This window comes from Epinephelus fuscoguttatus, linkage group LG7 (genome assembly GCF_011397635.1).
Source record: "Epinephelus fuscoguttatus linkage group LG7, E.fuscoguttatus.final_Chr_v1".
NCBI lineage: Eukaryota > Metazoa > Chordata > Actinopteri > Perciformes > Serranidae > Epinephelus > Epinephelus fuscoguttatus.
Window position 1 is genome coordinate 27,256,526 of NC_064758.1, and position 26,871 is coordinate 27,283,396.

The window sequence follows — 26,871 nt, forward strand, 5'->3', positions numbered from 1 at the left end:
TGCACAAATCCATATAGCAAAACTGATCAATCCGCATGGCCACAGAAAACGTTCATTGTTCTCAGTCAGACATCAGTTGATCTGACGTTAAAGGCCGAATAGCGACCAGGCGTAAGATGATGTTTGGATGTATTTTGACAAAATGAACTAAGTGAATGTGCAGTGCAAGCTACGTAGCATTAATCTTGTGTATCACAGCTAATCTCTACAGTCTGTGCAGTGCAGAGAGGGACCTAACCCTGACCTGCATGTCCGCTTGGGTGTTCACGTCAGACCCTAGTATATTAGATTTTTATTTTTTGCAAGTAGTGGATAATAATTCAATGCATACAAGTACTTGAATATGGAAATTACCACAAATGCACATCCCTACCATCAACCAGTTTATATGGTGAGGTCATATTGCCTACATGGGGGCAAAAAAAAGTAGAGCTAAAACCAAGAAACCTTACTGTACAACCTATAAGACTATGGTTCCCTTTATGAGGCAGCAGATGAGAAATCCAAACTTCAGCAAAACATGAATGGAATATTTATAGCAAAGCCTGAGTAAGACACACCTTCATCAATGAGATGATAGCACAATTTCTGGCTCAAAGAAGCACATCGTGTAGTGCCACTGAACTGAATAAACAGGAGAAGGTGGCTAAAAAAAATCTGAATGTCGCTTAGTACACAACCTTTAAAACATTTACAGTATCATTTATTTATTTTGCATTATTTGTGAAGCTGAGCCATCCATTGTGTTCCTGTGTGTATGTGACAGTGAGAGAAAGTATGGAAATCTCTCATGGAACAGTAACACAGTTTGTGGATCCACAGTGTCTCAGTATGGGATTGTTTTATGTCTCATGTGTCCTGTATGTCCTGTATTTTAGGTAACATCAGAAGCACAATGACAGGAAGGAGGCTTTTCCCCACCTGATGTCTTTCAGGAGGACGCAAACAAGTAAGAGCAGAAAGGCAGAATTTCTCCATGTGTTTTCCAGTTCCACTCAGTTGCCCATTAGTGTTGTGTAACCACATACATGCGAGGTGACAGCCGGAGGTATCAGTGATTAATCGCGTGCATGTGACTCGGACGAGGCAGCGGTTTGAACAGGTTGCGTGTACGTGGTTGAGTGTTCCTCGCAATATTTCAGTGCTGTCAAAAAATCATTGACATGTTCCATCCAATTCAAAGAATGTTTAACTGTTTTAAAGGGTTTGATGGGAAAGCAAGTCATGTGTGACTTGTAATTACCCCCTGTTCAAAGTTTGTGCATGTTTTGAGAGAAAACAGCGTGGTTAATATTTCTCCCCTAAATGAACAACCAGTAATAAGTGCCTTCTCCCCAGTTTCTTGATGGTCTTGTTTGTTGAAGGGGGATCACAGTGTTCCTTAGACATATACTTTGTTCATACCCTGTGATGTTAGTGTAGATTTGTGCAGCATATACCCTGACATAATACATTTGCTGCCCTTTTACAGCTATGGTTGCGTTAGGCCATCTTTGGCAATGTTGCAAACCACTGAGCGGGGCTCAGTGTTACTGCTGGTCCTTAAAAAGGTATTGAATTTAATAATCTAAAATAAGGCCATAAATGGTATTAAAATGTTACTTAGAATATTACTTCAGTGTTATTGTAATCCTGATGAGTATGCAGACGAGAGTTGAGGTTAATAAAGTGCTGCAGGGCAGTTTAAGCCAGCCTGGACATTAACATCACTCTGGTTCACTCGACAAAAAGCCTATGTTTTTTTGTTTAAATTATATTTTGGATTATTGCAGAAAATAAGCTTGTGGCAAACAAAAGTTTACGATACTTCACAAATGAACGCCACTGTTGTGATGTTTAAAGGTGTAAATGCAATCGCAGGAAGTAAAGGCTATAAATAAGCTACACCACTGTTTCTTCTCTATCACCACCACGAGGTGTTTGTGTTTGCTGTGAAAATGTTTAATGAACAACCTCTGCAGTCTCATTTAGCCACATGTTATAACACGTATACACTTCAAAATACACGAGCAGGGTGTTAACTAACAACATGTTTAAGTCTCTTAAGCTTGCGTTAAGAGATCTTATTTCAAGCATCTAACCAAAAACCTACTGACTTTGAGATGAGGGAACTGGAAGTGTACAAATGCTAACTTAGTTCTAGGTTTAAGGACTAATTCTGGCACCACTCTATGCTTAGCAGTGTCATTGGCATAACATCAGAAGTGACAGATAAGAATATCTTTCCTGGCTTGTAACCTAGCAAAGTGACACTAATAAGCAAATATTTAAAAAGTTGAAATGTAATATATTCACTCGCACTTTTATTTGTATACTCTAAAACTCTACAAAATAACCCAAAATGTGTGTGCTTGTTTAGCAGGAGGAAAAAAGAAATTTTGTTTTGCATTCAAAATCATGAGTAATTAATTATTTTATTATTTTACTTTATTTTCCAAATCATATTTTGCCTGACATTATTAATTAGCACCATCTTCTGTGCATGGTGTTTACATGTGATTATCTTTCGCAACATTTTTTTTTACAGCATGAACAGGAGTCTCTATTTCCAAGTAACTGCATGCATGAAAAAAAATCTATGAGATTTCAAGCATGGGAGGAATTTTTACATTTGGGAGGGAGGATGCAATCAGTAGCATGGGACTCGCAGAGGCCTCCTCGGGTGACAAATTGAAAGTGTCTCGGTCTAGTTTATAGCCCTGATCAGGTCAAACGAAAAATATTGGAGGTCTGGGTGAGGAGACAGGCCCGCCTGGTGCAGATAAATGGACTGATCATTTCTTATTGAGAAACAATTCCTAAAAGGTAGTTTACTGTGTGACTGGGGAAGCGGCGAGCGGAGAGCAGAACACGCACCCACTGCTCCCTCCCTGACCCTTCCTCCACTGCTGGAATTAAATGGATAGAGAGAACGCGTGTTTCTGATGGCACTCCTCCGCCAGAGAGACACTCCATTTGTTATGAAGTAGGGGTTCTGATGAAGTGTAGGGAGCTCCTCTTTCTTTTTTCCCCCTTTTTTCATCCTTCCTTTCTCAGGCACTACAAGGCCGGCCTTCAGTCTGCTTCACATGAAATGGATGGAAGGAGCCGATTGAATTTTACACTCCCCTGGTCATGATTAATGTGTTTGGTGTGGGGCGTCTCGGCAGTGGAACTCCGCTACCACTAGCTGGTGCTCAAGCTCTCCCATGGCTGCAGCCTGATAGCTTCGCAGAGGGGCGGGGGGTGGGGGGGGTGGCTGTTAAAGCAGGGCAGCTTTGCTCAAGAAACCGGTCCTTTCATAGCCCACAACCCCTTCAACTCCTCTCCCCCTGTGTTAATAGAAAATCTCTGCTCTTGCCCACTCGCTCGTTATTACTTCACGGTCAGTTTCTCAGTGTGCTCTGTACCCAGTGCTGCTTGGCAGGCTGTGCTGTAAATGTCAATTTATCACTTAACCCATTGTTAAAGGGTGAGAGGCCTAATAAAAGATGCCAGGTCATGTTATCGGATTCCTTAACAGATGCTCATAGTGTCGGTTTACTTATTCAGACTTCATGCTTGGACCTGAAATTACACCAGATTTCCAATTTGTCTTTGAAAACTGTTTTTTGTTCATTTCATACAGGAGGTTAAAAATGTTTAAAGCTGTAACAGGGTCCATACGCAGTATGAAAATATATGGAATTTGATTTTAGTAATTTCCGTAGGTCTGGATAGGTATGGAAAATATTGCCTTATGCTGTTTTCTAAAATATAAAACTCAGAATAGTAAGAGGTGTTCATGGCGTTTGGAGCATGCCGCCAGCGCAGCCAAAATGTTTACCACTTTGTGAGACAGTACGGGCCCAAATGAGCTTGATGTTGTCGAAGTATAGCTCTGACTGAACATGCACTCCTACGCAGAGCTGCCTCTACACCTTTATGTCAAAACTCTGGCCCAATTAGTTTGAAAGACAATATCTTTGAATTGCATATATACATAACAGTTAGAGTTATGTAGTGTTGTAGCCATCAGAAACCTTCATTGCTGCGCTTGTCTTTGTTTCCTTAGATACAGTGAATACACAAGGCTGCACAAATGCAACGGAAATGTAGTTATGTAATGCTTTTCAACTAATTTTCGGTTCTTATGTCTAAAACACACTTAACAATACGAGGGGAACAATAATATAACATACTTTTGTCAACTTGTTAAGGACAAATAATACGCGTACATGTAGCATCGATTAATTTGCTTCCTCTTTGTCAGATGTTTGACAGTAGAACGTCGTCCAACTTTCCGTGTGAGTGTGGAATGAACAGCCAAAATGGGTATATGCAATTTTTCTGAGGGCTGGCTATTTGCAGGCAGAATCCACAGAGAAGTCTTAAAATTTCAGCCTGTAAAAGTTGGACCAAGTTCAACACAGTGAATCACAATACCCTCTGTTTCTGTAAGAGATAAACTTAAGATAAACACAGGCATTTCACAGCGAGAAGATAATTGTGTTAGCCTGTGAATTAGAAAATGAAGTCGCTATCGTGACCTGGTCCCGTCCGTCCACAGCTGATCCAGACATCTTCAGAGTATCTGGTGATAAGGGAGCCATATTTAATGACATTAATGGCAGTAAGGCTGAGAGGAATGGAGTGGATTTACAGAAGTGCCTTAGATGAGAGATCAATTAAGAGGTAACTGAGTGGATGAGCCAGACTAAGCAGGAATAGGAGCAGGTTTAATTTTGCATAAATAATGTGCCGTCTAAGGAGAGAGGGAGATAGAGGTAGTGCAGCCAGATACCACTTCGATCCTTCTTTTTTGTAATTTGTTTTCTCCAATATTCACACGCAGTTTATTTCATTTTATCTCACATGTCCACAACACATTCCCCCCTCCATTTTGTTTCTGCTATAATCTTGTTTCCTCATCACTGCTGTTCATCAGTTTCCACATTAATTTTGCCATCTATTGTACACATATCAAATGTGTTTATACAGTTATAGCCCAATAGAAGCCCGTTAAGTGGATTGTATGTTGCCCTGCTGGAACTCCCAGTGCATCCTCCTCTGTAGTCCAAACCCTGCTTTGATCATCAGGACTTCAGCGGATGATGGATGGAGCTGTCTCCCTCCAGGTTGTCATAGCATCTGTTGCACAGTGCTCACTGTATCTTCCTCCGACGATGCTTGCGTGCACACAGATAGGTCTCCACCACTGTTTGTGTGTGGGCCGTTTGGTGGGTAATGATGGAAAATGAGAAACACAAACCTACCATCAGCACAAACCTCCTGAGGTTTGAATTTCTGCGTGTCTTACATGCTAAGGGGATTTTTTTTTATGTTATTTCTGTAGCTCTCTTTGAAAGAGGTGATCCAGACTCCCTTTGGCCTGACCTAAGCTGACTCTTAACAGAACGGGTGTCTGTGGTTGAAATGGTTTAAAGGTGGCTGGCAGGTCCATCCTCTACTTAAGTTGGTGGGGGTGAAGGTTTAGAGGGAGGAGAGGGGAGATAACTGGAGATAAAAACAATGGGAGAGTGACGAAGGGAGGGATGGCTGAATGAGGGAAAAATCAATAGGAAATCAGTGTTTGGGGAGGGCCTGTCGTTTATCAGGTGACACGGTTAAACAGCGTTAAGGCACTAAAAGTGAGAAAAATATGGGCCATCCCCATGCTGGTATTGATCACAGCGGAATGGGGCGGCAGAAGGCCGAAGCCACTAATAAAATAAGACGTATCTGAGTGGGAATCAGCCAGGGATCGATGGGCACGGTGATCAAGGCCAAAAACATCTTCACTGGGATTTAAGCTCGTTCTGCTGTCCTGTGCCCCCCTTACACACCTTAGTATGAGCAAGGGTGTGTGTGATGGAGGTAGTGGGGTCACTTAGAGGCCCCTTGGGCTGGACTCACCTGTACTATAAAGATTTGTGTCAGACAGTGTCGGGTAAAAGCATGAATTGGATGAGAGAACTTGAGCGATGGGATGAGATAGAGAAACTTTGCTCTTTATCTCCCACATGCTTTGATTTATATAAAATGTAAGTACTTTTTTCCAATCTATACTGTAAGTTTTATCTGTCTGGCACGGTGACGAAATGTCTCGTTTACACCAGCGTTTAGATCCTTTATTCTCTACTTTGTAGAAGCTACAGCTTCAGGTCTTTGCCAGTTCCACCATTGCAAACCTGGATTTACATAGTTTGTCTGCTTTTTTCTCCCTTGCAGATTCTCTTAATCTGCGTCAGATTGGGTGGGTAGTTTACTGAATGTCATTCTTCAGGGTGTCCTACATTTTCAGTGGGGTTAAAGTCAAGTTTTGGCTTGATGGACATGTCACAAAGTCATGTGTATTGGATAGTTGGTGTGTTGAGATGTCAGCACCACAGTCTTAAGCTAGGTGTGCTCTTAAGCACTTTTCTTTCCCCTTTTGCCTCCACAGACACAGTCAGGTAACAACTCGTAATGGGCCTTTTTCACAGCAGACATTTTGACTTGCCATTGTGGGAAAAGTTGAGGTGTTACTGATAATATTAACAATGCTTCTCCTCTATCCCAGTGAGCCATGACAGTGTGACAGTGAGGCCTATTCTACACGTACGCAGATATTTCTTAAAATGTAGCTTTTTCTAAGCATTTTGGCCTTTTGATCAGATTTGTGGTTTGCCAACATCTTCTACTTTTTCTTCGCGTGATTGGCCAACATGCCTTTAGGGTTAGGGTTATATCGCTGCCTGATTGGCATGCTCTTGACATGCCTTTGGGTTAGGGTTAGGGTTATTGTGTTATGCTTTTTCATTTGGACAAAGATTTTTTTTTTAAATGGAGCCGATATGGATAAAAGCACTCAATAAATGCAGCCATTTCTCAATACAGGCGTTGTGGTTTAACTGTGTTGGTGTTTGTGATTTGATCAGTGGGTGCAGGGATAGTTGTTTAATGAGTGAATCAGTTAATGAACGAATTAAAATAAAGAGCTTCACATCTGAGCTTCATATTGGTCTACTCTTAATACAGCTGTTAGTGTAGATTATTGGATGACTTAGCCCTTCTCGGAGGGCCTCTTCCACACAACTGCACTGTCCAACAACAATGTTCATTCTCAAGACATACTTTTTTTCCTAAGCAATGCAACACAAAAAATAAAGTATATTATTTACAATTTAGATGGGTTACTTAGGTAACACATTTTATGCTTCCTTTGGATGTAATCCAATTTATCTTATTTCCGTATACTGTATGTATTTACACTGTGTTAACTACTTGCTTTGAAAAGTGAATGCAGTCACATGTGTATCCTGGGCTGCTTCAATGCATTTAGGGGTCACAGTATAAATTCCCTCCAACCTAAGCAGCAGCTGATTTGACCACGGACATGCAAGTGATGTCTAGCTTGATGCAGAAACATCAGACGCTGCTTTTGGATCACCAAGAAGGACAGAGGACAAGATTTGATCCAGCTTGGCTGGCTGAGACAAACACGGTGTTCAAGCTCGCAGTCACTCACATCCTGGTGGTCAAGCCAGCTGCTGTTAATGCCGGAAAAATACACAGGCAGAGCAGAGCAGAGCCAAGTGGCAACCTCCGGGGCTGAAAATTAAGTCAACATGGAAGTGCCAAAAACTGCAGTTCCTCAAATGACCACATGAGGCTGCCTCCAGAAGCCAGTAAAGCCCCAAAAGACCCCCATGTTAACATGACCAACTTTACAGCAGAAATAAACATGTTTGCAGCCTTGTACAAAAACATTTATGGTCTCTATATCTAATTCCCCCCCCTCACGACAACTGTATGGTGGTTGAATTTTTATGTAACTCACCCTATTACATTTTATTAAGGCTCAAAGTTACACTTAATTAAGGGTGGGCTGGTTTGAATGACTGTCTGTGCTCGGCTTCTCAGTCAGATCCACTCCCTGCACCTCCACAGCTCCAGTCTCTCGCCTCGATATGGTCACTTCTGGCTCCAAAAAATTCAAGATGGCGATGGCAGAAATGCTGAACTCGAGGCTTCCAAACCGCAGTCCACAACCCAATGGGTGATGTCACGGTAGCAACATCCATGACTTTTACAGTCTGTAAGTTGAGTGAAGCCTTTGGAACAACTGAACTGGTGTTTCCCGTGTCGACGGCCCTGCCCGCATGTGTGAAGGAGCTGAGCCTCGCCCTCACTGAAACACCAACTCAGACAACACGAGACTAAAGAAGCGTACCTGTAAATGACATCAAAACATAGCAGCATAGCTTTTTTTCTGTTCATTCGGCTGAGGCATTGTGAGAAAACACCTACAACGGTCGGGAAAAGCCTGATTTTATAGTTTGCTCCATGTTAATTATCAAATTCTGCGATTCCGGCTGTGTTTTCTGCTTCATTGAAATCATGGCTTGATTTTTTTTCTGGCATCCCTGTTAACTCTGCAACTTTATATAGCCAGATGTGTGAATTTAGAAATTATGCCCTTTTTGTTTAGTTTACCACAGGTGTACTCCAATCAAACAGGATGCCCCTTCTCTCCGTCTGTGACGTGTATGTGTATGAATTCATATGCACAATGTAAAACTATGTGTAAAGAATTTTTTTCTGTTTTGATTTGTTGAATTTGAGTAAGTTTAGGAAGCAAACTGTCAGCAGTTGTCAAAATATATTTTCAATCTGTTGTTATGGCGTATTGTGTTAATAGCAAAATAGTTGGAATCAAATATGAAACAGCAAAAACGAAAGCGTCTGAAGTTTTGAAAGTTTTAAGGTTTGCCTCATCAGCTGTTAATGGAGCTCTGCTGTCAATAACAATAAGAATCCTGCGACATCTCTCACTTTCCTTCCCTCTTAATCTTCATCCGCCCTCATTTAAAAGCTGCTGTGTTGGTGTCATCATGCCAGAGGTTTCGTCTCAAAATGGGCCATAACCAAGAGAAAAAAACAGGGAAATCAGTCGTTGTGGCTGATTAACATCTGGCAGTCGGCATTAAACGAGTGCATCAAGGCATAGAAAAGGAGGGTTTTAGTATTATTCCAGCGTCTTACTTGTGTTCTAGCATCAGAGCAGTGGTGTAAATAAACAGGATATCTCTATACAGACTGTAGTTTTCTAACTCTTTTTCCAATTCCTCTCCCGTTTCTTCCACATTTATTGCACACCAGATGGTGCAAGAAGGATTCCCTGGAATAGATATGATAGCAGAGGTGCTAACAGAGAAGTTGAGGCCTGTGGTCCAAAGGGACGTTCATTCCAGTAATTTGAAAAACTCCATTGTTTTTGTATGCATTTACTTCTTCATAAACAGCTGTCAGCGGGCTAACTGTCCCCAAGTGAGAATGAGGACATTGAATGTTCTTTGTCTTTGAGCCCCCTCTAGACCGTGTCTGCTTTCTGTGCACAGTATATCTTTCAACATTGCATGCAAAAACACTCAAATGTGTACTAAGCACTGGCCAGCTGCTGTAGTTCTTGGAAAGTTATGGTCGCTGCTGGACGTTCAATCTTTCAACATGTTGGTGTGTTAGCAGTTCACAGGATTTAGAGGGTTTAGAGGCAGTGTTACTGTATAGAAGAGGGCAAGACGAAACAAAGCCCAGATAGTTCATAGTTTTGTCCAGGACAGGGAGGTTACAGGAAAGACTAAGGAAAGTGAATGGAAATACTAAACACCCAATGACCAAAATCAGTGTCAGAGCAGGACAAGTGTTTTTTCTTTTATCTCCACATTTTTCTGCGCCTCGTGCTGCAGTATGTTTAACAAATGCTACAAGTGAGAGGCGACTGAGGAGAGAGCAGAAGTGTGACAAATAGCAGCAGATCATGCAGAAAATGTGCAATGCTAAACATCAGTTACTGCACATGGGAGAAATGGTGTGTTTGTGCAGTGTTTGCTGTCCGAGGAGTTCTGGTGGGGAAGTTAAAAAAAAAAAAACAAAAACGGGTCGCTCTCACAGCTGGGGACTTGGAATTGAATACATGGCTTCCTTTTTACAGTTTAAAAAATTATGTTGAGGAGGGCAGAAAATCTTGCTGGGGTTTTGAGTTTCTTTTGATGTGTCGTGATGACGATTATGAAATCCAATAAAAACTAATTAGGAAATTAGGAGGCAGATCAATAAGGTTTGCTCTGGTGGAGCATGCTGTTTGTGCGTGTGTGTGTGTGTGTGTGTGTGTATGCGTGTGTGTGGCGGTCAGTTTCTTGTCGACTCCCTTCTGCCCAGGGAGTGTGTTGCAGCTCTGACCCGGCCAAAGCAATTGTTACTGATACTCCTCTGTGGATTCAGTCTGCTCTACCCTCATACGGCTGTAATTTATATTTTGTTGACTGCCGGTTTCTTCGTCCATGTGTAATCTGATTCTACGGCTTCTCATTTTTGCTAATTCCATCCTTCTAACGTTACACCTAATGTACCCTGAAACCTCTTTATTGCTCTTTATTGCTCCAGCTTTGCTTTACTTACTTAATTTATTTATTTAGAGTTGGGTTGACCACCACAAAAACAAGTGACGTAGTGGTGTTGCTCTGACAGGAATGTGATGGAGAGTTGTATGAGGTTTCTGTCTCGCCCTTGTCTTGAAAGATGAATAGCCATGTTCAGATTCTGTATCGAAAACCATACTATCTTGAATTCTACACTTTCAGCACTTTGACAAAAGTGAGTGAGAAAAGTTTGATATTCATGAAATTAATATCTGTATTTATGATAGCGTTCCGAACTTAGCTACGCAGTGTTTTATAGGCCTTTTCATTTTACACAGTATTGTGAAATAAAGGACCAGTGTGGACGTGAATACAGCCAGGTTCCTACTGGGAATGGGGTTGAGGGGTAGGGTGGTGTTGGAGTAGGGTTTTAGTTTGGGGTGAGAGGTGGCTTCAAGCTATAGGCCAGTAGGATAATAAATGAGTTGCCAGGCCAGGCCAAGAGGATCGCAGGGTGTATTGGACAGTACCGACCCCTCCCCGCCTCTCTCTCCCACACCCCAGTCCTCTCCTTGGCCCTACATGCCGCCCACCAGTCGGTATGGAAACGGGGCCTTATTTAGCGGCCGGACTCGTCCGTGTCCGTGGCTGGCGATTTGTCCTTGTCTAATTACGGCTGCTGGCTGCTGCCCGCGTGCACATGACTAATGGAGGGGCCGGGGATGGGGAGGGGCGAGGTTGGGTGCAGGGGGGAGGCAGCGGGGGAGGAGGAAGCAGTGGACGAGCAGACCGGCCGCTGGTGATTTGTGGACCAGGCACTCTGTCATTGCCCTGGACCCATTTGTCTTCAAGAGGAGTCGGGAAGAAGAGGGGTGGAGATGGAGGGGATGGTGGTGGTGGCGGAGGGGGCTCCAGGGCAGAAAATGGTTTACAATGACTCCCATTTTCCAGCACTTTCATCCTTGGCCACAACAGCGTGCGTGGTTTGCCAGCGACAGGATGGAATGGGCGGCTGACGTGATGTAGGATATGACAGAAACCTTGACAGCTCGCCGCTGCTATTTCTTTTTAGGGGGTTGGCTTGATGGCCACCCTCCCTCTCCCCTGAGAGCAAGCCTTATCTGTTTTCTCCCTGTCATGTGGCGATAGCAGAGGCTCTGTAGATTCAATGCTCTGCTGTCTGGACTCTAACTTGGAGACCAATTATATCTCAGATGTCTCCGACTATGCACATACATCACCAACAGCTTAGAGTTTGGCTGTTGTGTTTTCTTTTTTATGTCACCATTCAACGCTGTGTAGTTCAAACAGAGACAGTAGTAAATAAAGACGGTCAGTAGATTTAGATTGAACTAATAAAGTCCTAGTTGGTAGTCAATGGTTAGATGTGTAGCAAAGCACATTTTAGGTGCATTTAGTACCAGCTCCTTATTCTCGACTGGCCTTTTTCCCGCCTCTCCCTCCTGTTATGTGCAGCTCTCTGAAGCCACCTGCGTCCCTTTTCCACCTGGAGTCCTTATTAGACCTGAGCTTAGGTTTCTTCAGCCGCACAGACAGGAAAGAGCAGCAGCAGGGCAGGAACTACTAACTCAGTATTGATTTTACACAGTTTTTATCTGCCCCCCTTTGCTCTTTCTCTAGGTCTTTTTAAGTAAATAAACACCAGATTTGTCATGTTTGTCCAGGGAGAGGAGGGGGTCGATGGAGGGGATGGGGGTGGTAGAGAGAGGCCAGGCTCAGGCCTCGCGCTGGGTCAGCCATGATTCATTCTGCCATCTCATGGATGGAGGGATTCGGGTAGGATTGTTGAAGGGTGCCTGTGGAGCCTCTCGCTGACCTCCCTCGCTCCTGTCCCTCCCCTAACGCTCCTGGGCAGCCCCGGTCCTAAATCACCGGCTGTCAGCGTGTTGGCAGAACAATGGTGCAGGGTCTTCTGCTCCGTCTCAGGCTCCAGCCGACTGGACATGGTTTCCTCCATCGTTAGTGTTAGCTCGTACCCTCTTTGGTCCTTCCTGGCCCCTGAGCCCCACAGGGCCCAAAGGAGGTTTGGGGTTAGGCCTAGCCCGATGGTCTGATGAGTTGCAGGGCCTGAGGACTATTGGTATGGGGGCAGGGAGTAAAGGAATGTTGCCTCATGGATGTTACAGTTTGTCTCTTTGCTTGTTCTAGATGCAGATGATTTCTGGGCATGAGATGTGACTGAGGTTGTGACGGGCTGTTTTTATAAAGAGCAAATAACTTGAGACGTGATAAAGAATGGTTACACTTGGTCATATTTACTAAAAGGAGATGGAAAAAATAGTTTAACAATTTTGGTTAAGTGATAAGTTGATGTTTACAGCTTTTTAAGATGGGAGTATGTGCTGCTTTTCTCTATTTTATAGAATAGTAAATTGAATATCTTTGGGTGTCGGACTGTTGGTTGGACAAAACAAGTTATTTGAAGATGCATCTTGGGTTCTGGGACTCTGTGATTCTTTAAGACTTAAGGTTTATGCAATTAATTGTAGAAATAATGGCCAGAACAATCAACGATGAGAATTATCTTTAGCTGCAGCCCTTTAATGAAACATAATTCACTCCATACCCAATTGTTTTCTCAGACTTCCCGATTTGCCCTCCTCCTTTTACTGTTTAAAGTCAAGAGTCCGAGGTCAATCTATCAAATCTCCTAACTGAGGGTCGATCAATATGTCAGCAGCCCAACACTCCCTCAGCAGTTATGATGATGTTCGTGGTCCTGCGCCTGCCTCAGCTGCTGTTACTGCCGCTACAGTGCGCTGAGCAGGGGATCGAACCCAGCCTGTCAGGGGGCCTGACGGAAAGCATGAATCACTATTACTGGAGCTGCTGTTGGCTCCCCGGTGCTCGGCAGACATGTGCAAACTCTGATGCACCGTAAGTAGTGTATTGGCCTGGACCTCACACACACTCACACACACAGGTTATTTATGATGAAAAAAAATCTTCATATACTGGAATGTAAAGGTGAATTAACTACACACACACACAGAGACACACACCTAAATGTGCACACTTTATCACTCAATTAAGTGTCAGTTGGTATTTGACCCATTAGCTCCTGGAACCTGATCCAGCCTGCCCACCACCTCTGGACTTGTTAGGCCGCTGTGAGCTCAGTTCAGTGGGCCTGGAAGGGCTCCGGTTACCCCTCTAATCTCATTGAAACGCTTTAGCCACGGCTAGCGGATGCCTGCATGTCCGACAAACAGCCCACACACTAATAGCACCGTGCTTTGTGTTTATGGTTTGTGTGTGCGTGTGTGTTCATGCACAAACAATACTCGTATGGATCTGTTACCGAATAGTGAGCTCAGGGCTGGGGAATATGATGTTGAAAAATGGTTTGTGTGCGTGTGTGCGCAAGCAGTGTGTTTGTGTGTAGAAATAATATTCTAGTTTACAGGATGCAATTTCCCCTTAATATGCCCATCCTAATGTAATTTGGCGTCTATGGAGTGTCTGTGCGCTGGGCCGGGCTGGTGTGTGTTTCTGCTGACTGCTCCTGTTTTGTGTTTATATGGATGAGTGGCTCTCTGGAAGAGCATTATGCATCCTTTTCAGCATTTAAAGATTATGTGCACGGTGGCGGCAGAAGCATTAGACAAACAAGGAAATATGTCTTTGATTAAAATATCTTTTATCTCTTTATTGATTAAAAGGCTCAGTTTGGTAATAGAATGTCTCTGCCCCTCCCCACAGGGCCTTTCTCTGCTTTTTGTTTTTTCAGTTCCCTCTCTAAGGATGAAAGAAAGTGGATGTTTTACTGTAAGTATTTAAACTGGGGCTGCAATTAATGATCATTTTATTATTGATTAATCTGCCCATTATTTTCTCAATTGATCGTTCAGTTAATAAATTGGCAGAAAATCCTGAAAAATGCCATCTGTAATTTCCCAGAGCCCAAGATGAAGTCTTTGAATTGTATGTTTTTATGTGACAAACAGTCCAAAGCTGTTGAGTTTATTATTGTGTATGACAAAGAATAGTATTGCAGTAATATTGCGATGCATTTACTTTATTCGACTGCAAATTACATTTAACATCTGTCTTTCCTTTAGAATAATGTAAGGTTTTCTGTCTTCATCTCACTTCAAGCATTTTTATTCCATTGAAATTTACCTAGTGGACTGAAAAAGCACTTGATTTTATAAAGGCTACCAAAAGTTTAATTTGTATTTGTAGTGTTGATAATTTCTTCAATTAAAAAATAACATTACTTGGCATCTGTGTATCAATACGATATTGCCACACAAAATATCCCAATACAAAGCTGTATCAATTTTTCCACTCACTCAGACATGAGAACAGAAAATGTTTGGCTTTGTTGCTTAAAAAATGACTAAAATGATAATTTGAATATCAAAATAAATGCCCACTAATATTATGTTAATCAATTCAACTGTACAGCCAGACTAAAAAGATGGTTTAACCAGTGTGTGTACGCAGCTGTCTCAGTGTGAAAAAAAATCACAAGCAGTGACACCATTCACTAATTGCATATTAATTTTTATTCTTGAAGTTTAATGACAGCAACTTACACCACATCCATTCTGTTTCACATGTTCATAACGGGGCCAACACTGTTTGGTTTTTCACTGTTTGCTGTCGAGCAGTCACTGCAGGATAAATCAGAGGTGGCTGTTGAAGGAATGTAGAGCGGGTCTCCAAATTTTCTCACGTTCCAGTTATTCAAACATAAAGTTGTCAGCGCGTCAAATTCCAAGGTCAGCTTTTCCCCCAGCTGGAGGATATTTATGACTTTTTAGATTAATTGTTTTGGATATTGCTTCACTACATTTTTTAAATAAAAATGAAAGACACAAAGAACAATGAGAGCAGTGCTTACTGTTTTAATTTCACTTTAATCAACAACAGTAAAAGTGTTCTCAATGATTAGCCCTATGAATAGTGAAATGATCACTTGATCAATCCATCAGTCGAGCAACAAAAAAATGATCATTTCTTCTTTTGAGACTCACATTATTGCTTATCATTTTTCTCATAATTGTTTCCTGTGCTTTTCTGAGTTTTATGTCTATCAAAAAAATCAAAATTATGTGCTCTGGTAATGTTTGAGGGGCATTTGTGGTTATTTTTTGACATTATGTAGCCTATTTAAGCAAAAGTTAAAGTTGCAGTTCTGAGAACATTAATTTATTAATAATTCACTCATGAATTGAGTTGCTTTCCTTTTTCCACTGGCATGTGCACCTTGTAAGTGGAAAAAGTTGGCCCAGAGTACTTTCTGAACCTTGACTTTTCAGCAGGGTCACATGTGACAGCGGGCTGACACACGCACTTACACAAACACATTGAACATCTTGCCTACAATGGCTTGATATTCTCTGGTGGCTTCTAGATGTCAGGGTCGAGCCCCGTCTGTACCTCATTAGTCAGGTCACGAGACAAGCTGGGTGAGAGGCCGGATCACGTCCTTAAGTCGAGCATGTTTATCTGTGTCCCTGTGAACACCTTACTGTCAAGTTCTTTCGCCTCTCCGCTGATGACAAAGAGCGACAGAGGAAGAAGAGCAAGTGTGATTCAGTGCGTGCGTGTGTGTGTGTGTGTGTGTTGTGTGCTTGATGGGGAGACACTGAGCTGAGGCTGAATGAGAACAGATGGAGATGTGCTCTTTAATTAACCCTGCAGAATCACAGGGCTGAAAACAGGCCTCGGTCCGTGAATAACATCCAGCACATCCAGGGTGTGTGTAAGGTGCAGCTTTAGTGTGTATGACTTGTGTGTGTGTGTGTGTGTGTATGTGTGTATGGAGTCTACCGTGGAGTAGCCGGAGCATCGACCCGTTCCCCCATCCCCCTTCCCTAGAGCGGGGCGTTTTATTTCTCATTAGCGGGCAGCAAACTGCTGGGGGATGAAATTTGCTAACAGGAATTAAAAGTGCATTAACACATCTGAGAGATTCATTTCTGCTAATAGTTTTATTAGTGCTCTGACCTTTCAGTTCATTAGAGGACTGTGGGAGAAGGGAGGGGCAGAGAGAGGGAGAAAAGGGTGGATGAGAGGGTCTTAGGGCTCACTGTACTTGGGTAGACCTTTGGAAGTGGATGCATTCACAAAACGGACATAATGGCGGCGAATGACTGCACTTGTAAAGCATTTTTGATTTGCTGACTGTTACTGTCTGCTCAAAGACTTAAACACAGGTGTCTACATCCTTCTTTAAAAGGTGTGCCATTGCTCTTCTTTCATGAAACGCAAGAGTGCCAACCACCTGATTTCCCAGCAACTGCTTAAAGACATGGCCTACTGTTTCAGTGGCCTGATGCTCACCTCCCTCCACTCAATTACCAGAATTTATAACACAATGTTTTTCAGGTCTGTTAGCGCTTGAGTGTATCACTTATCCAGCCGGTTAATTGTTTATGAACTGTGCCCTCCCCCTCTCTCAAATGAAGTGAGAGAACGGGGAAAAGAGCAGCGAGTGTGACAAGAATGGCATTTGGTGGAGGGGAATGGGTCAGAACAGTCAACGGTGTTTTAAATATAAAGTCAACCAATCAAGTCTGGCAGTCAGGCTAACAGTGTCCCTCCTAGATGCCACAGATAGACAGTGAGATAGTGCTTGAGTTTACCTCACCAAGGAGGGCAGCTAAAAGGGAATTAATGTTGTTTTCGTTCTGTTTTATTGGAAAGCAAGTGAGACAAGTTACAGTGCAATTTGCTTTCCCCTGTTCCCTATAATTAGCACCTTACAGAAATGAAATAACATTGACGAGAAGGTCAATAATCCTGATCTATAGTGAAATTAATCCTGCTATCGACACAACAAGCAAACAATACAATTAAGAGCAGAGGGAGGAGAGAGCGGAAAAAAAGGAAAAAGAAAGAAAGGAGCAGGTCTGAGGAATAGGATGTGTTTTATCTCCTGGGTTCACTGTGCAGAAATCCTATGAAGGTTTCTAATTAATTCATCCATTGTTAATGAAGGCAAAGCGAGGAACCAGGGATTATACACGGGGAGAGGAAGCAACACAATTAGAGATACCAGCCCAATGATTGCTTTTTTAACTTGCTGTTGTTTCTCTGTTGTACTTAGTTGACTTGCTGGGGTACATTTATTGGCCATTTTAAGATGAGCTTAACCTCTTCTGCATGCCACCACACCACATCTAGATGGGTGGTTAAATCAAAGTTTAGTCTTAAGTAACATTCATCATAAAAGCATCAGCCTTTATCACTTGTGTGTTGAAATATATATTGCAGTTGCAAACAATACAGTATGTTTTCATAGTATGTAACATGATAACCCAAACGTCATCTAAGTTTCAAAACTGCACAGAAGTGCAAGAAGAGCTACCTGTGAATCCTGTCAGCTCCTTATGTGGGGTCTGAATAGCCTGGTAAGACCATCCTGATGACGTGAGCTCAACATTCTGTATCAGTCTGGCCCCGCAGCTGCCCCCAAACACTTTCCAAAAAATTTAAATTCAATCGAGGTCAATCAGGGATCCGCGTCATAGTTGACAACATAAGCAGACAATCAGGGACTGCGTTGTAGTTGATGATGTAAAATGCGGGCCGCAGCTGGTAGCTCCTGCTCCCTCGTAAAGTAAACACAGCAATTGAAGTATTGCAGTGAAGCAAGTGAAGTTATTGCAGAAATACAGTCAATAACAACAATTAAACAAGGACAGAGTATGCACTCGTGGAGTTTTTTAGAGGAAAAGACGTTCTTCACCATCCGTCTGACTGGATTTGGCAAAAGCTTGATTCATCAGCTGGCTCCATTGGTGATGAAGATGTTTCCCAGTGTTTAATTGTGCTTATTGGCTGAAGGAGTTTTTCTGTCAAGGTGAGTACTCCCGCCCAATGAAAGTGTTTGGGGCAGCAGTGGGGTTAGACTTATACAGAGAGTGAAACAGAATGTTGAGCTCACATCATCAGGATGGTCTTACCCAGGGTCTAAAGGCATTACCAGGCGTTCTGACTTTCAAGTTTGTCCTGGATCTAGTCCTCTCTTCTAAGGGTGTTTTCACATATAGTCCTTTTTAAACAAACCAAACTCAGTCCTCTTAAAGTGCACCAAAAAGTGGACCAACAGAAAAAGGACTCAGGTCTGTTTGTGTTCACATTGTTGGTTATTTGAAAGAGGACTCAGTTCTCTTTCTGTTCATGCTATAGCCTTTATATAATATATATATTGACGTAGTTTATTTTTTTACTTTGACGTGGCACTGTAGTGCGGTTATGAAGCCCCTCCCTTTCAGATGAACTTAGAATTAGAGGAAAACTTTAGCGTTTCTGTGCTGTAGACTCTTTCTGTTGATGTATTCTTCATTCCACATCTGGACACATGCAGTATCTTACGTAGACCAAAGTACTCCGCATCCTGTGTCTTTGCAAGTGTAACAGGCTGACGTGGTTTTGTCTGAGTCCCAGTGCAACAGCATGTGATCTAGAGGGCTAAACACAATGGCAAACAGTGAAGCGAACCTGGAGCACTTTGTGTTCACAAGGCACAGTTTAAGCGAACCGGACTGCAGACTTGAAGCGAACCGTACTCAGACCACCTCTTGCAGTGGTCAAGTGTGAAAACACTTTAAGTTAGTATGTGCCTGTTCTATGATAGGAGACATCAGAATGGTGGTCCAGGTATCTGCACCACCCATTGATGTATAATAATAACTAGATACCAGACCCCAAGATGGCGCTTGTCCAGTCCAATAGAGTTGCTTGCCTGGTGCATACGCCTATAAAAGTTTCTAGCTCCTGGGTTTGCTTCCGGTGGTCTGTAGCCCTTGTATATGTGTTGTAGTGTTGCTCCCACTGGCCTTGCCCATGAGTTACATATATAAAACCTCCATTCATCCAAAATTCATAATAGAGACAGTCATAATTGACCTTCTTTACTGGTCAAGGTGTCCTGTCAGCAGCTTTAGACATCTCTTATATGATGGTGATCTGTGTCAAATTTTTTTTTGCTGCAATACTGCGAGTGGCCACTTGAAATAAATGTTAGCAAAGCTGAGCAGTCTTCGCCGGTGGCCTAGAAACGCCTCCAGTAGCCAGTTGCAAAGAAAACGTAATGCTGAACTCCTATGCCCAACTACCCTGCAGAGAAATCTCATATTTGCTCAAATACAGTTCAAGTACTGAGACAAGGATAGGACAATCTAGCATTTGACCAGAGGTGCAAAAAGCAGTACAAGTGCAAAATAATGCACAGAGTAATAAAGATAGAATGTAGAATAAGCACTTTGGTATAGATATAAATACAGTATGATATATACAGTTTAAACAGTGTGAAATGGATACACAATGATATACCTACGTTATGTTTTCTTGCATTGTATGTCAGTACAATTATGGCAATTTGGGATGGTACCAGAGGTTGCGCTAGACTTTTTTGTCGCCGGTCATTTTGACCGACAGGGTCGTAAAAATCTGGTCGTAATCTATTTTTACCGGTCATTTTAATTTTCGTTTTTAAATGATAATAAAGATAGAATCCGGCTAATTTTCAAAATAAAATAATAATAGCATGCACTGAGGAACGTGAGGGAATATCATGTTTATAATTTAATAAAACACAACAGTGCATAATCGAACACATTTTTCAATACCCTAATCACTTCATTACAATTTTAATTTTGTGTCACTGAGCCTAAAGACATAACTACATAAATAAAATGGTCAGAACAATATGACCTATTCATTCAGTGTTAATCCAACATGCTCAATACATGGACATGCAATGACAAATTGTCATTAACTTATTACGTTATAAAAAACGATTAAAATATGGACTTACCCATGTTTAAAATTACCTGTTGAAATGAAAAAACGAGTACTGACGGGAACAGACGAGTGGAGTCGATGTTTAAGCGGCGCGGAGAGCGCAGGAGAAATGCGCTGCCTGTGTGGACAGTCAAGTGCCTGCGAGTATACTCTGTTATGTTAACAGCGCTACATGAAGCAGATGAATGACTTTTTCTCTGCAGTGTGAAAACGGCAGCCACTTAAACCACTGACCGTGCACTCCGCCGCCAAGTGGGCAGGGGTGGTAATTGCAACCGGTCAAATGACCGACGGCCTTCAGATTTTCCGGTCATTGTTGTAAAAAACCGGTCAATGGCCGAGAATATCCGGTTAACGCGACCCTTGGATGGTACAGTATGATGTGAATATAATTAGTCATTCCCATACCGGGAGTTGAACCCGGGCCGCCTGGGTGAAAACCAGGAATCCTAACCGCTAGACCATATGGGAATCATATACACAGGTTATCGTTGCTATGTACTTTACCTATAGGTCAACCTTTCAACCCTGGACTGACACGTCTACATCTAACTACATCTGATGGTCAGCCTCATTAGCTGATGTCCAATTTTTAGCTTCTGCATACACATAGCGGTCTGTGCTAGTCCGCATGAAGTGCCTCTGTATAGTCATCACATTGTTCAGTCTCTATGTAGACTGTTGATTTATATTCTTTTTATCAGTACTACAAGCAGAATATCCTCAGAACATGCCATACATATTTAAACAACAACTTCCTGTTTCTGATCTGGAACAGCCCGAAGAGCAAACCCGGGTCTCTGTAGCATTACACACACATCCACAAAAAAACTGTAACAGGATGCTCTGTCCTGTCAGCCCATAGCAGATAATCCAATGCCAGTGACAGAAGGGGGCATGATGCCGTTTCCAGCTGAGTAGTTTTAACTGGCGTTTGGACTGGCCTGGGGATCCAGAGGGGAGCAGAGGCCGAGCGTGGTGGGCTGCCAGAAGGATGGTGCATCTGAGCGTCGGAGGGTGAAGAAGGATTGCCTTTCAAGAATTACGAGCCATTAAATCAGAGCCTGGAAATCTCAAGGTTCCCCAAGACTGCTGCACAAGGAATCTGGGCTGGAGAAATATTGTTTATGGTTTAAAAAGCCTGGCGATGGATTTATAAAAGAAACATTCATCATTGCAGGAAAACGGAACAAAACATTCCGGAAATAAATACTCACTCTATAGGTATACTTGTCACCCAGACAGCACAATAACAAGTGAATTGGGAGGGAGATCCTTCATTTGCTGGCAGCTGGCCCCCAAACATGCTCTGTGTGAGTCTGTGTGTGTGTGTGTGTGGGCGCACAGTGGTTTGTGAGAGTGTCTGTGAAAATGTCTTATTGCGTAATGAAGCAGATTAGAATTTTATGCTTGCTTGTTCCGATGTGTTCAATTTGCATGTGAAACAATATTATGAAAGTATAATTTAAAAACCCCCCAAATGATTTATATCACAAAGTCTTCGCTTTAATGGTTGGAAACATCCATTTTTTTTCATTATTTCCCATTTGACGTGCCAATACAAGTGAGTCCTCCAGTAAACATAATTAACAGTATTGATTATCTCTGGCTGACCCATCCCTGGAAAAGGAAAAATATGGCTTTAGTGAAGTAGCATTTTATAGGAAGGTGATGGGTTTTGGTCAGTGATGCGACCTTGACACTGTGAAAAATCTATGCTGTGGTCGTAGTGCTGTCTGGTGCAAGAGGTGCACTAACCTGTGTTAATACACTGGTGTTATCTCCAGTAGTCCAGCAGTGACTTTTCTAACAGGCTGTATGATCTTGCTGCACACAGTATTTTGATAATCCACTCTGCCCACTCCTTATTTTTGTAGAACCTTCCACATAAGTGCTATAACAAATTATTTCCATTATTTTCTTAATGAGTCTTCGCTCTGTGAAGTGTCAGAAAATAGAGACTAAAGGCCTCTGCACCAGGGACGCACCAGTTTATTGGCTGAACACTGGCATCGGCTGATATTCGCTTTGTTGACTGCTGTCGGTATGAAAGGAAAATAAGATGACTTTTACAGATGACAGTGGCCAATGTTTTTCTGTTGTGTCACATCAGTTTTGCACAGGCTTAAAAGCAGGGCTGGAGACTAACGGCCACACACTTAAATTAATGTGCAGGGACAAGAAGAATGCAGTGACTGTTCGGCAAATGGGCTCTGTGATCTCACTGTTGTGTGATGAGAGAACTGGTGGGGATGACCAGAGATGTTCCCCAGGATGCCTTCAGGACGCAGGAAAATCACTACCCCTGCATCAGAGGACGCACCTGATTGTTTCCCTGAATTTGTACACATTCAGAGGTATGAAGGACTGAACGACTAGTTAAAACAGTTCAGTTATTTGTTTGTAGTGAAGATTTCTTTGTTTCCTTGGCAAAAGGCGGGATAAATAAAAACCACAGGTGTCAGGTACCAGCCAAATAGTTGTTTTAAACATTGGTATTGATATCAGCCCTGAATTTTAAAATCGATACATCTCTACTTTGCACACCAAGTCTGTATTTTTTGTATACGTATTTTAAATCTGTCATATGATAAAGACTCTTACACACAGAAACCTTGTGCACTGAGTTTGATGCATTTTATTGTTCTATTAGTTATAAAAATTTGCAATAAGAGATAAAGACACGTTTCGCTTCCTTGCTCCTCTCCACTTGAGGTACCTCCCTGGCTGTCGCCACTCTCTTCCGTTGTCTGGCATTTGGCACCACGGCTACCTGGATGGGCTGAGACGTCCTCCCTCTTTGTCTCCACGCTGGTGTGCTCTCTCTCTTTCCGTCAGTGTGTGTGGCCTGATGTGATCTGACCTGTTGAAGCAGGCTATCTGAGTTATGAAATGATGCTGTGGGTCCGTCGGTCTCTCTCATTGCGGATGTGTTTCACATGTTACACCACACTTCCTTCACTGCTTCTTGGTCAGAGAGAGTGTGTATGTATAATTAGCGCAAAAATATTTTTAACTGTACGACAATCTTGGGCGAAAGGAGGAGGAGAAGCCGGAGATTGAACTTCAATCTTCCGATTAGTGGACGACCCACTCTACTTCTGAGCCACAGCCACCACAAGGTGTCACTACAGTCTATAGCCCTTTTTAGACAGGAACTGTACGAATTTGCAGGAAAGCCCAATCAGTCTTTTTTCAGCAATGGAAGTATAAAAGCAAAATTGGCGAGTGCGACAAAATGCCTGCCTACTTTTGTTTATACAGAGTGCGCCTTTTTCGGGGCAATGGGGGGCGTGAGCAAGTAACAAAACGTGTAGCTCAGCATGTGACGTAAACAGTGATGTGGGAGGGAAGCTGCGGCTAGTTAGGCGGCGATAGTCAGGTGGAGATTCTCTCGTAAATCGGCCCGTTCTTCACCGTTCGCGCCATCTGACGGTTAATGGCCTCTTTGTTTGCCAGGACAAGGAGGGCGAGCAATTCCTTGTCTCCTCAGTTGCTCATCTTCACAGTGTTTGTCAGGTTTGTGTTTCCCTCTTTCTATTAGCTGTTTGCTAATTCCTGCTATCAGCTGTTTCCTGTTTATCCAATGCCAGTGGCTCGCACGTGCGGCAGCATCAACAGCTCCTCCCACAAGTCATCAACAGCCTCTCCCATTGCGGAAGGCCACCTCGGTCTGTTTAAACTAAAAGGGTTCCGCCAATATGACTACCCTACGAGGCGGGAAATTGGGTGCCTCGGATCAACTCGCCATTCCGCCTCTGTGTGTATAAACACTCGCAGCTGGCTGGCAAAACGGCCCAACATTCACGGAAAATCTGGCAGTGTAAAAGGGGCTTATGAGTCAGTTCCCCCCCCCTTGCTCCTCCACAGCTCCACCCTCTTGTCCAAATATGGTCACTCCTGGCTCCAAAAAGTCAAGATGGCGATGGCTAAAATGCCAAACTTGAGGCTTCAAAATGAGAGTCTGCAAATCAGTGGGTGATTTCACAGTGGCTAGGTCCATTATTTTCATAGAGTCTTTAATTTTTGCTTAAAAAATAACTTGATTATCTAATCAATCATCAACGGTGTTGATTGATTCGGTCAATCCCACTAATCGCTCCATCAATTAGTGGTTTTAGCTTTATTACACATTAAGCTACTTGAAAATATAGTAGCTAAACCCTGTGATACTATATGTGCTGGATATTCTCTGCTTATTTGCACTGATTAACATCTCTCCCAGAACTGCTATCGGTTTAAGATTATAAAGTGCTTTTTATTTTAAAGCTTTCACTTTGTTTAAATGTAATATTTGCATATTTGAAAAGTAATGCTTAACTGTCACTCTCTTTGCCTGTGATGGAAGATGGCCAATGCACCTCTCCTGGTCATGTTTGAAACAAAGATGTTTCCTCTTTGAGCTGCTGGTTATACACACAGTTTTCTTTTCCTCTGTACTGTCGCGGTGTGTTCACAGACCCCCTGAGGAATAGCATGAGCTGTGGGCAGGCATTCATGAAAGTATTGACTGATGAATCTATAAGATTATGCATATTGACTGATATTGATGAGTGAGGATTTGATCAATGTCATGCTCTTATACACACTTGTCCTCATGGGAATTTGTGACTGGGAGGCAGGGGGGTGTCTGTAGAATGAAAATGAGAGTACAGGAACAAATAGAGCTAAAGAACAGATGACAATGACAGAGTGGTGTGACAGGAGAAAAAAGCGTGGGAGACTTCACCATTTGAACTACACATGTAAGTGTGTGTTGTTAGGGCAGCGTATGTGGGCATAGAGATAAGTGTGCGAGGGCTCATGCAAACGCAAAACACTATGTAAGTATGCATGTGTCTCAATGTTCAGGAAGGTGAGGTGCTGACTGTCAGCGGGCAGACGCGTGTGTATATGTGAGCCCGTGTGTGTCTGTGTGTGTTTGATGGATAGGCTGGCAGGGCAAGGCCGCGGATAAGAGTGCAAACAAACTGGGTAATAAATGAGAGCGACGGAGGAGCAGTGATGGGGCCCACTCCCAAGCTTCTGATGCATGCCGACCAGCACCGGCAGCCATTTGTATTAGAGAAATGAGGAAGCTGTCACTGGGATGAAGAGACAATGTTCATCCTAAAGAGGAGAAAGGTCTCCCTCTCTTTCTTTTTCCACTCTCTCCGTCTCTCCTCCCGGCTCTCTCAGCCTCACACACACACTCTAAAACACACTTGCACTGTGGATTTCAGCTCAGCGGGGGACTAATCAGGGCGAGGTAGGGTGCTAATGTAGGCCATAATGAGTGGAGCTCTCAGTGACACATCACACACCACTAACTCTGTTAGGGGAAAACACAGTGGTGGAGCGGCTGCTGGTACCACACACACACACACACACACACACACACACAAGTGCAGATACAAACACAGGTGTAACTCCCAGCCTGGTGTCACCTGGGGACAGTAACTTCACAATAATACTGACAAAGAGGAGAGTAAGAGGGGGAGGAGGCGTTGGAAGATGAGTTTTGGTGAAGTGAGCAAAACTGGGAAGAAACAATGTACAATTATTTAAGTGCCGTATAATTTTACGCCAGTGGATTTGATAGAGAAATACCATCTTTTTACTCAGTTAGATTAAAGGTAATCGAACTTGGCCCCTCCTCCGTACACTGTTTGTACATACTTTACAAGCTACTGTAGTTTTGTAGGAATGTTATATTTGTTGTAATGGAAAAGCCGATGCTTCAGAAAGCTAACTAAGCTAACTGCTGGCATCTACGCGTCCGTCAGAAAACAACTTTGGAATGCTCTTTATCCCCATCCTCTCCTTCAGTGCTCACCAGATAAGATGAAAGTCAACCTTTGAGTCACTCTTGTTTTTGAACAAGCTTTGTCCGCTTGGCTTTTTTGTTTTTGGTGCTGTATCCGCGGTTTTGTAACTTCCTTTTGGATGTGATCTACTGACTAACTGATCGCTACCCTTTTATAACCAAGGTTCCCACATTTATGGAAAACTTGGAAAAGTCATGAGAGTTTTAAAGAAATTTAAAGTGATTTTAGTGTGTGACAGGATCATGAATCCCAAAGTTTCCATTCCTATGCTATGCCCCACTATTACTATTAAATTGTACAGCATTTTTTGAGATGGAGCAGTGGTTGTGTTGTACATGTGTGAATGGTCATGGAGATTTTTTAAGGGTCTTTGATGATCATGGAAAAATGAAAATGGGAGAATGTGGGAACCCTGCATAAGATCCCAACCTCACCTTTAATTAAAATGCTGCTTAGGCAATAGAAAGTCTCTCATTTTACTCTTAGGTAGAAACTTCTGAAGCTCCAGAATGGTTCTTAATTTTTTTGGTCCCTAAAGCGAAGCTTAATGTTCTTAAATGTATTTGCTTCAACTTAACTAAATGTTTAAATGCAGCGTTTTTGTTTCAAATAGAGTATTCTTCCATTATGGTATGGTTATTAAAGTAAAGGATTCGCTGGTGGGGTGCAGGAAGACAAGGAGGAGAAGTGAAAGCAGGAAAACCGGTGCTGCATGAGAGGACACTCCAGGACACACTCTGTTTGTGTCGCTGTATTTGTGTTTGCTATTGGTTTGTTATTTGCGTTTGTGCTAAATCTGGGTGCGCAATCCTTCACCACGGTGACGGCCAGTGTTCTCTGTGCCACCCAGACACTATAAGTACAGCCTGGCAAGGCATTGGGGGCAGGCTGCATGTGCTTGGCTTTATTTATTTATTTGT

At 42.7% G+C, this 26,871-nt stretch overlaps 1 long non-coding RNA gene and 1 other non-coding gene across 3 annotated transcripts in view; one reads left to right on the forward strand and one right to left on the reverse strand.

Moving 5' to 3' along the window:
* LOC125892354 (uncharacterized) overlaps nucleotides 1-26,871 on the forward strand; it is a 277,449-nt gene that overhangs the window by 3,419 nt on the left and 247,159 nt on the right. For both annotated transcript variants that reach the window (XR_007449735.1, XR_007449734.1), the window contains exon 2: nucleotides 879-949. This is a non-coding gene — a long non-coding RNA (uncharacterized LOC125892354). The remainder of the gene's footprint in view (nucleotides 1-878; nucleotides 950-26,871) is intronic.
* On the reverse strand, nucleotides 20,544-20,615 carry trnae-uuc (transfer RNA glutamic acid (anticodon UUC)). The gene has a single exon. It is a non-coding gene; the product is annotated as a tRNA-Glu (tRNA).